We start from the raw sequence: 12,048 nt of genomic DNA, 5'->3' as shown, positions 1-12,048 counted from the left end.
TAGTGGAACCAGGGGTCACAGACTCAAAATTTGAGTTTCGGGGAACTTCCTTTAATTCTGTGAACAAACTGTGATTGACATCTGCAGCTCCCAGCAGCAGCCCAGGACGGGCTGTGAGGACCACACACACACACACACACAGCCAATCAGCGATCACCGTTGGGAGAAGGATGTTCCCATTGGCTGACGGGTGTCAGTGGGCGGGACGCTGTGCGCCCGGCCCAGCCGCAGTTTGGAACCGGGTCCGAGTCAGCCCGGAGACCGGGAGATGCGCCTCGGGTTTCGGCTGAACCACCGGCGGGTCGTGAATCCTTTCGAAGGCAGAGCTGAAGAGACCGGCGGAGATTCCGTGAGATGTTTCAGCTACACGGAGGGCGCCCGTCCTTTCCCCGCCGAGGATCGGGCCCTGTTGTCTGGAGTTGTCTCCCAGACCCGTCCCTTCCTGCTGGGAGACGGGAGCTGCCCCGCAACGGCTGCCGATGGATCTCCGGAGCTCTCACCGCTCCCTTGTGCAATCCGAACGGCTGAAAACCAAGGGAGAACAAGGCGCAAAGGTAAACTCGTGCTTTAGAAAATAAGAAACAGGAGCATGCCTGGCCATTCGGCCCGTTGCGCCTATTCCACCCTTTCCTCAGAATAGTCCTTTCTTTTTAAATTTTTTTATTGATTTTAAACAAACATAAATGAAACATGAATAGAAAGAGGTTGAGAGAACATAATTAATAGGTTAAGGTATAAATACAAATCGATGATAATAACCTCCCAAACTCATAGTGGTTACAAAAAATGGAAAAAATACGAACCCCCCCCAAAAAAAAGAAAAAATTCCTTACCGACATGGGCCATTGCATTATATCAATTATACACAGTAGCGTCAATAACTCCGCATCTCCATCCAAATAATTAAGGACAATAAAAGTAAGGTTTAGGAAAAGTCAGTTTAGCTCATATGAAAATGTTGAATAAATGGTCTCCAAGTTTCTTCATATTCAACTGGAGGGACAAAGACAACAGTTGTAATTTTTTTTAAACTCGAACAAGAAGTAGTTTGAGAAAACCACTGAAATATAGTTGGAGGATTAATTTATTTCCAGTTCAATAGGATAGATCTTCCAGCCTTTAATGTAACAAATGCAATCATCCGCCGGGCTGCGGGGGGATAAACGACTATTATCCACCATTGGTAAACAGAAAATTGCAGTAATAGGATGCGGTTGCAATTTGATATTCAGAACTGTTGAAATAATACCGAAAATATCTTTCCAATAATTTTGCAAATAGGGGACAAGACCAGAACATGCTGGTCAATGAAGCGACTTCAGGATGACATCTGTCACTGGTTGGATTAACATAAGAATAAAATCGAGCGAGTTTATCCTTGGACATGTGAGCCCTATGAACAACATTAAATTGTATTAGGGCATGTTTAGCACAAATAGAAGAAGAATTGACTAATTGTAAAATTTTCTCCCACTGCTCTGTGGGTATAAGACAGTGAAGTTCTTTTTCCCATTCCTTCTTAATTATTTCTGATACTCCTGGCTGTATTTTCATGATCATATGATAAATGATGGCTACTTAACCCTTCTGGCAAGTATTCAGAGCTAGAATTTTTTCTGTAATGATCTAAAAAAAAGAGTTTTAGGTTGGATATCTGTTCAAAGGACATAAAACTGTTATCTAAAAATAGATCACGAAAACATGTTATACCTTTTGTTTTCCATAACACAAATGCTTGGTCCATAAAAGAGGGCTGGAAAAAGAAGTTAGATATAATAGGGCTTGATTATTCAAGCCAAAGAATTTACGAAATTGAAACCATATTCTTAATGTATGTTTAACTATAGGATTAGTTATTTGTTTATTCAGTTTAGATAAAGCTAAAGGAAGCGAAGATCCTAAAATAGAAAACAATGAGAAGTCTTGTACAGATTTATACTCCAAATTTACCAATTGTGGGCAAGGTACTATGACCGATTCTTGTGTCCAAAATATTAAATATTGAATATTAACTGCCCAACAGTAAAATCTCATGTTTGGCAAAGCAAAACCAATTTCCTCTTAGGCTTCTGTAAATATTTTTTACTTAATCTAGGATTTTTATTCTGCCACACATACGAGGATATTTTGGAGTCAATAATATCAAAAAAAGATTTAGGAATAAAAATTGGTAATGTTTGGAATAAATATAAAAATTTGGGTAATACCATCATCTTGATAGTGTTAATTCGACCAACCAATGACAGAGATAATGGGGAGCACCTGATAACAAGTTTCTTGATTTGTTCAATTAAAGTTAAAAAATTAACTTTAAATAAACCCTTATGTTTCTTGGTAATTTTAATAACCAAATCAGTAAAATGATCTGTGACAAATTTAAATGGTAATTGTTTACAAATTGGAACTTGCATATTTAATAGAAATAATTCACTCTTATTAAAATTCAGTTTGTAGCCAGTAAAGCTACTAAACTGAGCAAGCAAGGATGAAATAGCAGGAATAGATCTCTCAGGGTCAGATATGTATAGTAACAAATCATCAGCATATAATGATAACTTATAAGTCCCTTACCCACCTAATATAAAAATTCTGCAACGTATTAAATAAATATAGCCATTCAACTCGATCAAACGCTTTTTCAGCATCTAAGGAAATGACATTCTGGTATTTTAGATGAAAAAGTATAAATTATATTAATTAATTAATATAATTAATTATATTAATTTTCTAATGTTAAAAGATGAATAACAGCTTTTAATAAATCTGGTCTGATACTCAGAGATAATTTGAGGCAATACATTTTCTAATCTAGTGGCTAAAATTTTGGTAAAAATCTTAGAATCCGTATTCAGCAAGGATATTGGCCGATAGGATGCACATTCAGTGGAGTCTTTATCTTTTTTAAGAATTGGAGAAATGGAGGCATCATAAAAAGATTGTGGTTACTTACCTACAGTTAACGCATCTTTAAAAATTTGGCAAAGCCAAGGAGTGAGTATATAAGAAAAGGATTTTAAACATTCAGCAGTATAACCGTCCGGACCAGGGGCTTTACCTGAATTCATTGAAAAAGGGAGTGTGTTCCCCTTTCCAGACCCTGCCCGGGGACTTGTGCCACTCCTCAGGGTTATATATGGAACCTCTCGGACAGGGACAGGGAGTGGGTTCCCCTTTCCAGACCCTGCCCGGGGACTTGTGCCACTCCTCAGGGTTATATATGGAACCTCTCGGACAGGGACAGGGAGTGGGTTCCCCTTTCCCAGGCAGACGCCCGAAGGTGATTGGGAGCCACCAGAGGGGCTGATGTAATACAAGCCATGGCACGGTGGGTCACTGAGGTAAGGGAACCCATTTGAATGACAGCCCGACTGCATGCGGATTTTGGTGAATTTACCCGATAACTACAGAAAAAAGGAGAATCCCTTGCGTACTTTATAGCTCCTTTTAAGGATACGTGAGAGTCCAATGCTGGCAAACCCCTGGACAGATCAGTATGTCCAGCTGGCAGTGCAGACTTTTCTAAACTGTCTCAGACCCAAGCCTGCCCACTCCTTTAAGTTAAATAATCTCAATTCGCTGAGACAGACCTGGCCCCAGGTGACATAAATTCTGATGAATATGGAGCGCAATTGCTTCTTTAAAGGGACTGGGGCAAAGTGAGGGTGTGTACAGAGAACCTGATAGTGAGGAGATGGAGTTCGGGTCCCGACAAAGATCCCAGAACGGGTGGCAGGATCGTGCGGATGGTGCAGATGAAGAGGACACTTGGCTAAGGACAGAGACGGGGTTTGTAGAAACAGGGCACATTGGGCCAGAGATTGTCGTACTGCAATCACAGACAAGAATAATAAGAGGCAAAAAGAGAGCTTGGATCACAGTAATAATTGACAGAGTACCACATTTACTCTCCACAATCCCTTTGGTCCCGGATAGGGCAGGCCAGAGGGGATGGATCACAGTGATACTCGACAGAGTACCACAATTACTCTCCACAATCCCTTTGGTCCCGGATAGGGCAGGCCAGAGGGGATGGATCACTGATACTCGACAGAGTACCACAATTACTCTCCACAATCCCTTTGGTACCCGATAGGACAGGCCAGAGGGGACGGATCGCAGTGATAACCGACAGAGTACCACATTTACTCTCCACAATCCCTTTGGTCCCCGATAGGGCAGGCCAGAGGTGACGAATCACAGTGATACTCGACAGAGTACCACATTTACTCTCCACGATCCCTTTGGTCCCGGATAGGGTAAGCCAGAGGTGATGGATCACAGTGATACTCGACAGAGTACCACATATACTCTCCACAATCCCTTTGGTCCCCGATAGGGCAGGCCAGAGGGGACGGATCACAGTGATACTCGACAGAGTACCACATTTACTCTCCACAATCCCTTTGGTCCTGGATAGGGCAGGCCAGAGGGGGCGGATCACAGTAATATTCGACAGAGTACCACATTTACTCTCCACAATCCCTTTGGTCCCAGATAGGACAGGCCAGAGGGGGCGGATCACAGTGATAATTGACAGAGTACCACATTTACTCTCCACAATCCCTTTGGTCCCGGATAGGGCAGGCCAGACGGGACAGTGATACAGGCGGCTGTGATCAGGCTCACCACACAGGCAGGCTCTTTTCTCACTGCTGTAATCAGGTAGAAGGTACTAGAGCCTCAGGACTCGCCCCACCAGGGTCAGGAACAGTTACTACACCTCTGTGGAACAACACAGGATTACTGCACTCACCTGCTGTCCATAGAGATGCTCCCACAACAAATCATCGTATTGGGACTGTCTCAAAATGATGAAATAAGACGTGGTTTGACTGAGACAGATCACATTCCTGTCTCAGAATTAGAGAAATTCAATCTCACAGGATATTTACAGTGGAAGGGCTGGAATGATGTTTCCCATAAGGTGTGGAACCAGCGCTCACAGACTCAAAATCCGAGGACAACTCTGCAGGACTGAGATGAGGAGAAATTTCCTCACCCAGAGTGCAGTGAATCATTGCAATTATCTCCACAAGGTTTCTAAATTTAATAGACATATCCTGGGGCTCAGCGGTGATGGAAAGTTGCAGGAAACTGGTGCTGACGTCAAAAGTCTAGCATGTTCTGAGTGAAGGGCAGAAGAGCTGCAAGGGGCCGAATGGCCACACCTTCTCTGTTTCTTATTTTCTGAAACACGAGTTTACCTTTGCGCCTCACTGTTTCTTGTCCTGTCAGATTGAACAGGGAGCGCTGAGTGCACCGGACATCTATCGGCAGCCGCTGCGGTTATTTCATGTTCTCGTTGTTTATTTGCATTGGCGAAGTTTGTTGTCTTCTGCACTCTGGTTGATCTTTCAGTGATCCAGATATAATTACCATTCTGTAGCTTTGCTCTGTATGTTTGTAGGAATTGTACATGGCGACTTATATGTCCTCTGTTAGTTTTTGGAATAGTCGCTTGGGGAATCTGAGGTGGAGCAGTATTTGGGGCTTATTTAAAATTATGCATAGATATTATCCAACCAATGTTTATTTGGCATGGTTAATTCTGATATTGAAACTAACTGTTAATTTTGTGGTTTATATCCAGAGGATTTATTTCATCTGTTTCAGGATTGTGAATGTGTTAAAACATTTTGGGTTGATGTTTGTCAATTTATAGATCAATATATTAATGTGGATTTTACTTTTTGTTTTCAAAATGTCTTATTTGGGTTTACTAATAACACCAAATCTCATAGGGATCATTTCTTTATCATAAATCTTTTGTTAATTTACAGCAAATTTTATATCCATAAATGCAATCACAGCAATAAGAAACCTTCATTTATATTTTGATGTCAGACTTCAAACTATACGTTTATACTCTGAAAACTTCCCATAGCTAGAAGGCTGTAAAGACTGTACAAATCTGTCAACGTTTTGGGTTATCTCTGTAAATGTTCCTGTTTTGTGAATCCTCTTAGATATAGTTCCTTCTGTCCAACAGTATTTAGAGTGGATTTCCTTGTTTATTTGTATATTTGAAGTTAATAGTTATATATTTGTTGCTGCTTTTGTGTGACTCCCTGGCTTTGTTAGCATATGTTTAGTGTTTCTGTTTTTGATTGTGTTTAATAAAAATTTTAAAAATTTAAAAATAATAAAATTTACTTTGAACTTTGAGCCTCGGGGAACTTGCTTTGATTCTGAGAACAAACAGTGACTGACATCTCCATCTTCCGGTAGCAGCCCTCCCTCGGACACACTCACAGCCAATCAGAGAACACCACTGGGAGAATCTTGCCTCCATTGGCTGAGGAGTGTCAGTGGGCGGGACGCTGGGCGGACCGAAGTTTGGAATCGGGATCGAGTGGACCCGGTGAGAGACCCGAGATTGGGAGCAGCTCCCCGGGTAAAGGCTGCAACAGCGGCCGGAGTTTTGAATCCTTCCGATGGCGGAGGTGAAGATTCGGGCGGAGATTCCGTGAGATGTTTCAGCCACACAGAGGGTGCCCGGCCTTTCCCCGCCGAGGATCGGGGCTTATTGTCTGGAGTTGTCTCGCAGACCCGTCCCTTCCTGCTGGGAGACGGGAGCTGCCCCGCAGCGGCTGCCGATGGATCTCCGGAGCTCTCACCGCTCCCCTGTGCAATCCGAACGGCTGAAAACCAAGGAAGAACAAGGCGCAAAGGTAAACTCGTGCTTTAGAAAATAAGGAACAGGAGCTTGCCTGGCCACTCGGCCCGTTGCGCCTATTCCACCCTTTCCTCAGAATAGTCCTTTTTAAAATCTTTTTATTGATTTTAAACAAACATAAATGAAACATGAATACAAAGAGTTTGAGAGTACATAATTAATAGGTTAAGGTATAAATACAAATAGATGATAATAACCTCCCAAACTCATAGTGGTTACAAAAAATGGAGAAAATAAGAAACCCACCCCCCGAAAAAAAAAAGGAAAAAATCCTAATCGACATGGGCCTTTGCATTATATCAATTATACACAGTAGCGTCAATAACTCCGCACCTCCATCCAAATAATTAAGGACAATAAAAGTAAGGTTTAGGAAAAGTCAGTTTAGCTCATATGAAAATGTTGAATAAATGGTCTCCAAGTTTCTTCATATTTAACTGAAGGGTCAAAGAGAACACTTGTAATTTTTTCTAAACTCGAACAAGAAATAGTTTGAGAAAACCACTGAAATATAGTTGGAGGATTAATTTATTTCCAATTCAATAGGATAGATCTTCTAGCCATTAATGTAACAAATGCAATCATCTGCCGGGCTGAGGGGGGATAAACGACTATTAACCACAATTGGTAAACCGAAAATTGCAGTAATAGGATGCGGTTGCAATTTGATATTCAGAACTGTTGCAATAATACCAAAAATATCTTTCCAATAATTTTGCAAACGGGGTCAAGACCAGAACATGTGGGTCAATGAAGCGACTTCAGAATGACATCTGTCACTGGTTGGATTGACATAAGAATAAAATCGAGCGAGTTTATCCTTGGACATGTGAGCCCTATGAACAACCTTAAATTGTATTAGGCATGCTTAGCACAAATAGAAGAAGAAATGACTAATTGTAAAATTTTCTCCCATTGCTCTGTGGGTATAAGACAGTGAAGTTCTTTTTCCCATTCCTTCTTAATTATTTCTGATACTCCTGGCTGGATTTTCATGATCATATGTTAAATGATAGCTACTTAACCCTTCCGGCAAGGATTTAGAGATAGAATTTTTTTCTGTAATGTCCATTGGACATAATTTCAGAAAATACTAACATTCAAGAAATTTCTAACTTGCAAGATTCTAAAAAAAAAAATGAGTTTTAGGCTGGATAGCTGTTCAAAGGACATAAAACTGTTATCTAAAAATAGATCATGAAAACATGTTATACCTTTTGTTTTCCATAACACAAAGGCTTGGTCCATAAAAGAGGGCTGGAAAAAGAAGTTAGATATAATAGGGCTTGATTATTCAAGCCAAAGAATTTACGAAATTGTAACCATATTCTTATTGTATGTTTAACTATAGGATTAGTTATTTGTTTATTCGGTTTAGATAAAGCAAAAGGAAGCGAAGATCCTAAAATAGAAAACAATGAGAAGTCTTGTACAGATTTACACTCCAAATTTACCCATTGTGGGCAAGGTACTATGACCGATTCTTGTGTCCAAAATATTAAATATTGAATATTAACTGCCCAATAGCAAAATCTCAGGTTTGGCAAAGCAAAACTACCTTCCTTCTTAGGCTTCTGTAAATATTTTTTACTTAATATAGGATTTTTATTCTGCCACACATACGAGTATATTTTGGAGTCAATAATATCAAAAAAAGATTTAGGAATAAAAATTTGTAATGCTTGGAATAAATAATAAATTTTGGGTAATACTATCATCTTGATAGTATTAATTCGACCAACCAATGACAGAGATAATGGGGACCACCTGGTAACAAGTTGCTTGATTTGTTCAATTAAAGGTAAAAAATTAACTTTAAATAAACCCTGATGTTTCTTGGTAATTTTAATACCCAAATAAGTAAAATGATCTGTGACAACTTTAAATGGTAAGTGTTTATAGATTGAAACTTGCATATTTAATGGAAATAGTTCACTCTTATTAAAATTCAGTTTGTAGCCAGAAAAGCAACTAAACTGAGCAAGTCAGGATGAAATAGCAGGAATAGATCTCTCAGGGTCAGATATGTACAGTAACAAATCATCAGCATATAATGATAACTTATAAGTCCCTTACCCACGGGTAATACCAAAAATATTAGGTGATTCACGAATGGCAACGGCTAAAGGTTCCAAAGGTTCAATACGAAATATGAGGGCAAACTGGTCAATAATATAAATCAGCATACTAAAAGTTTAGTTTTCAGTTACATGCAGAGTGAAAGAGAGATGAGAGTTGATACTGGACCACTGGAAAATGATGATGGTGAAGTAGTAATGGGGACCAAAGAAATGGCCGATGAACTTAATGTTCAATCTTCACTGTCTTTTCTAGTCAGCACTGCTCCCATTTGTCCCATTTAATCTGTCTTATTGAGGGTGGGCTTTAGGACCCGAGGGAGCTCAGGACCCACCTCCCCCAGCTGCTGCTGAATCCCCGGTGTTTCTGTTCGGTTGACGGAAGCGGTGAACGAGTTAAAATTAATCGATCGACAATTCTCATGTCGTGTTTATTTCACTCCATAGTGAAATACACTATGAACACATACACATAGAACACTACAGCACACCTCTCCCATCCATGTATCTATCCAATTTATTCTTAAAACTTAAGAGTGAGCCCTCATTTACCATGTCAGATGGCAGCTCGTTCCACACTCTCACCACGCTCTGTGAAGAAGTCCCTCCTAATGTTCGCCCTAAACCTTTCCCATTTCACCCTAAAACCATGTCCTCTCGCATTTATCTTTCCTAATCTAAGTGGAAAGAACCTGCTCGCATTTACTGTCTGTACCCCTCATAATTTTATAAACCTCTATCAAATCTCCTCTCATTCTTCTACGCTCCAAGGTATAATGTCCTAAACTGTTCAATCTTTCCCTGTAACTCATCTCCTGAAGACCTGGCAACATCCTAGTAAATCTCTGCACTCTTTCAATCTCTCCAACCTCTCCATGGATACCTCATGTCTGAACTAACCTCCCATGTGGGACCTTGTCAAAGGCCTTACTAAAGTTCATGTAGACAACATCCACAGCCTTCCCTTCATCTACTTTCTTGGTAACCTCTTCGAAAAATTCTACAAGATTTGTTAAACACGATCTACCACACACTTACTGATATCACCAATGCCTTTTTCAACTCCTGTACTCAGTACTTTGATTTATGAATGCCAGAATGCCAAAGGCCTTCTTTACAACCCTGTCTACCTGTGACGCCACTTTCAGGGAATGATGTACCTGAACTCCCAGATCACTTTGTTTCTCCGCACTCCTCAGTGCCCTATCATTTACTGTGTATGTCCTACCTTCGTTTGTCCTTCCAAAATGCAACGCTCACATTTGTCTGCATTAAATCCCATCTGTCATTTTCTGGCCCATTTTTACAGTTGGTCCAGATCCCTCTGGAAGCTTTGAAAGCCTTCCTCGCTGTCCACAACGCTTCCAATCTTGGTGTCAACAGCAAAATTGCTGATCCAATTGACCACATCTATATCATTGATACAGACAAACAGCACAGATCCCTGAGGCACACCACTAGTCACAGGCCTCCAGTCTGAGAAGCAACCATCCACTACCACTCTCTTTCTTCTCCCACACAGACAACTTCGAATCCAGTTTACAACCTCTCCATGGATACCTAGTGTCTGAACCTTCAGAGCTAGCTTCCAATGTGGGACCTGATGAAAGACCTTAAAAAAGTTCATGTAGAAAACATGCACAGCCTTTCCTTCATCTACTTTCTTTGCTGGTAATCTCCTCGGAAAACTCTACAAGATTCATTAAACTTGATCTACCACGCACAAAGACATACTGACTATCCTTAATCAGCCCTTGGTTGTCCAAATACTTGTATATTCGATCTCTCAGAACACCTTCCAATAATTTACCTATTACTGATGTCAGGCTCACTGGCCTGTAATTACCCGGTTTACTATTGGAGCCTTATTTAGACACCGGAGTAACAAGAGCTACCCTCCAATCCTCCGGCACTGCACCTATGGCTGAGGACATTTTAAATATTTCTGCCTGGGCCCCTGCAAATTCTACACTAGTCTCTCTCAAGGTCCGAGGAAATATCAAGTCAGGTCCGGGGGATTTATTTACCTTTATTCGCTGTAAGGCAGCAAGCACCTCCTCCTCTTTAATCTACAAATGTTCCATGACACTACTGCTTGTTTCCCTTCCTTCCATATACACTATGCCAGTTTCCTGAGTAAATACTGATGCAAAAAAAAACTGTTTAAGATCTCCCCCATCTCGTGAGGCTCGACACTCTGATCTTCTAGGGGACTAATTTTGTCCCTTACTCTCAATATATTTGTAGAAATCCTTTGGGGTTACCTTCACATCATCTGCCAAAGCAACTTTATGTCTTCCTTTTGCCTTCCTGATTTCCTTCTTTAGTATTTTCTTACATTTTCTATATTCTTCAAGTACCTCATTTGTTCTTTGTTGCCTTTACCTGCTATACACTTCTCCCTTTTTCTTAACCAGATCGCCAATATCCCTTGAAGACCAAGGTACCCTATGCCTGTTAACTTTGCCTTTAATCCTGGCAGGAACATGCAAACTCTGCACTCTCAAAATTTCGCCTTTGAACTTACTGAACACATCCTTGCCAGAAAAAAAACATCCCAATCCACTCTTCCTAGATCCTTTTTTATTTCCACAAAATTGGCCCTTCTTCAATTTAGAACCTCAACTCAAGGACCAGACCTATCCTTATCCATAATTAACTTGAAACTAATGACATTATGGTGACTGGACACAGAATGTTCACATACACATACTTCTGTCACCTGACCTGTCTGGTTTCCAAATAGGAGATCAAGTATTGCATCCTCTCTCATAGGTACCTCTATATATTGATTTAGAAAACTTCCCTGAACACATTTGACAAACTCCAAGCCATCTAGCCCTATTACAGTTTGGGAGTCCCAGTCAAGTTAAAATCCCCTACTATTAAAACGTCCTGTTTCTTACACCCGTCTGCCATCTCTCTACAGATCTGCTCCTCCAATTCTCTCTGACTACTGGGCGGTATGTAATACACCCCTATTAGTGCGGTCAAACCTTTCCCGCTCCTCAGCTCCACCCATATGGCCTCTGTAGACAAGCCCTCCGGTCTGTCCTGTCTACGCACAGCTGTGATATTTTCCCTGACTAGTAATGCCTCTCCTCCCTCTTTCATCCCTCCTCCTCTGTCAGGTCTGAAACAACGGAACCCCAGACATTAATCTGCCAGTTCTGCCCCTCCTGCTACCAAGTCCCACCAATAGCAATAATGTCGTATTCCCACGTGTCAATCCACACCCTAAACTCATCTGCCTTACCTACAATACTCCGTGCATTGAAATAGATACACCTGAGA

Source organism: Hemitrygon akajei, unplaced genomic scaffold, assembly GCF_048418815.1.
Source record: "Hemitrygon akajei unplaced genomic scaffold, sHemAka1.3 Scf000152, whole genome shotgun sequence".
Lineage (NCBI taxonomy): Eukaryota > Metazoa > Chordata > Chondrichthyes > Myliobatiformes > Dasyatidae > Hemitrygon > Hemitrygon akajei.
Note: the sequence above shows the minus strand (reverse complement) of the source record.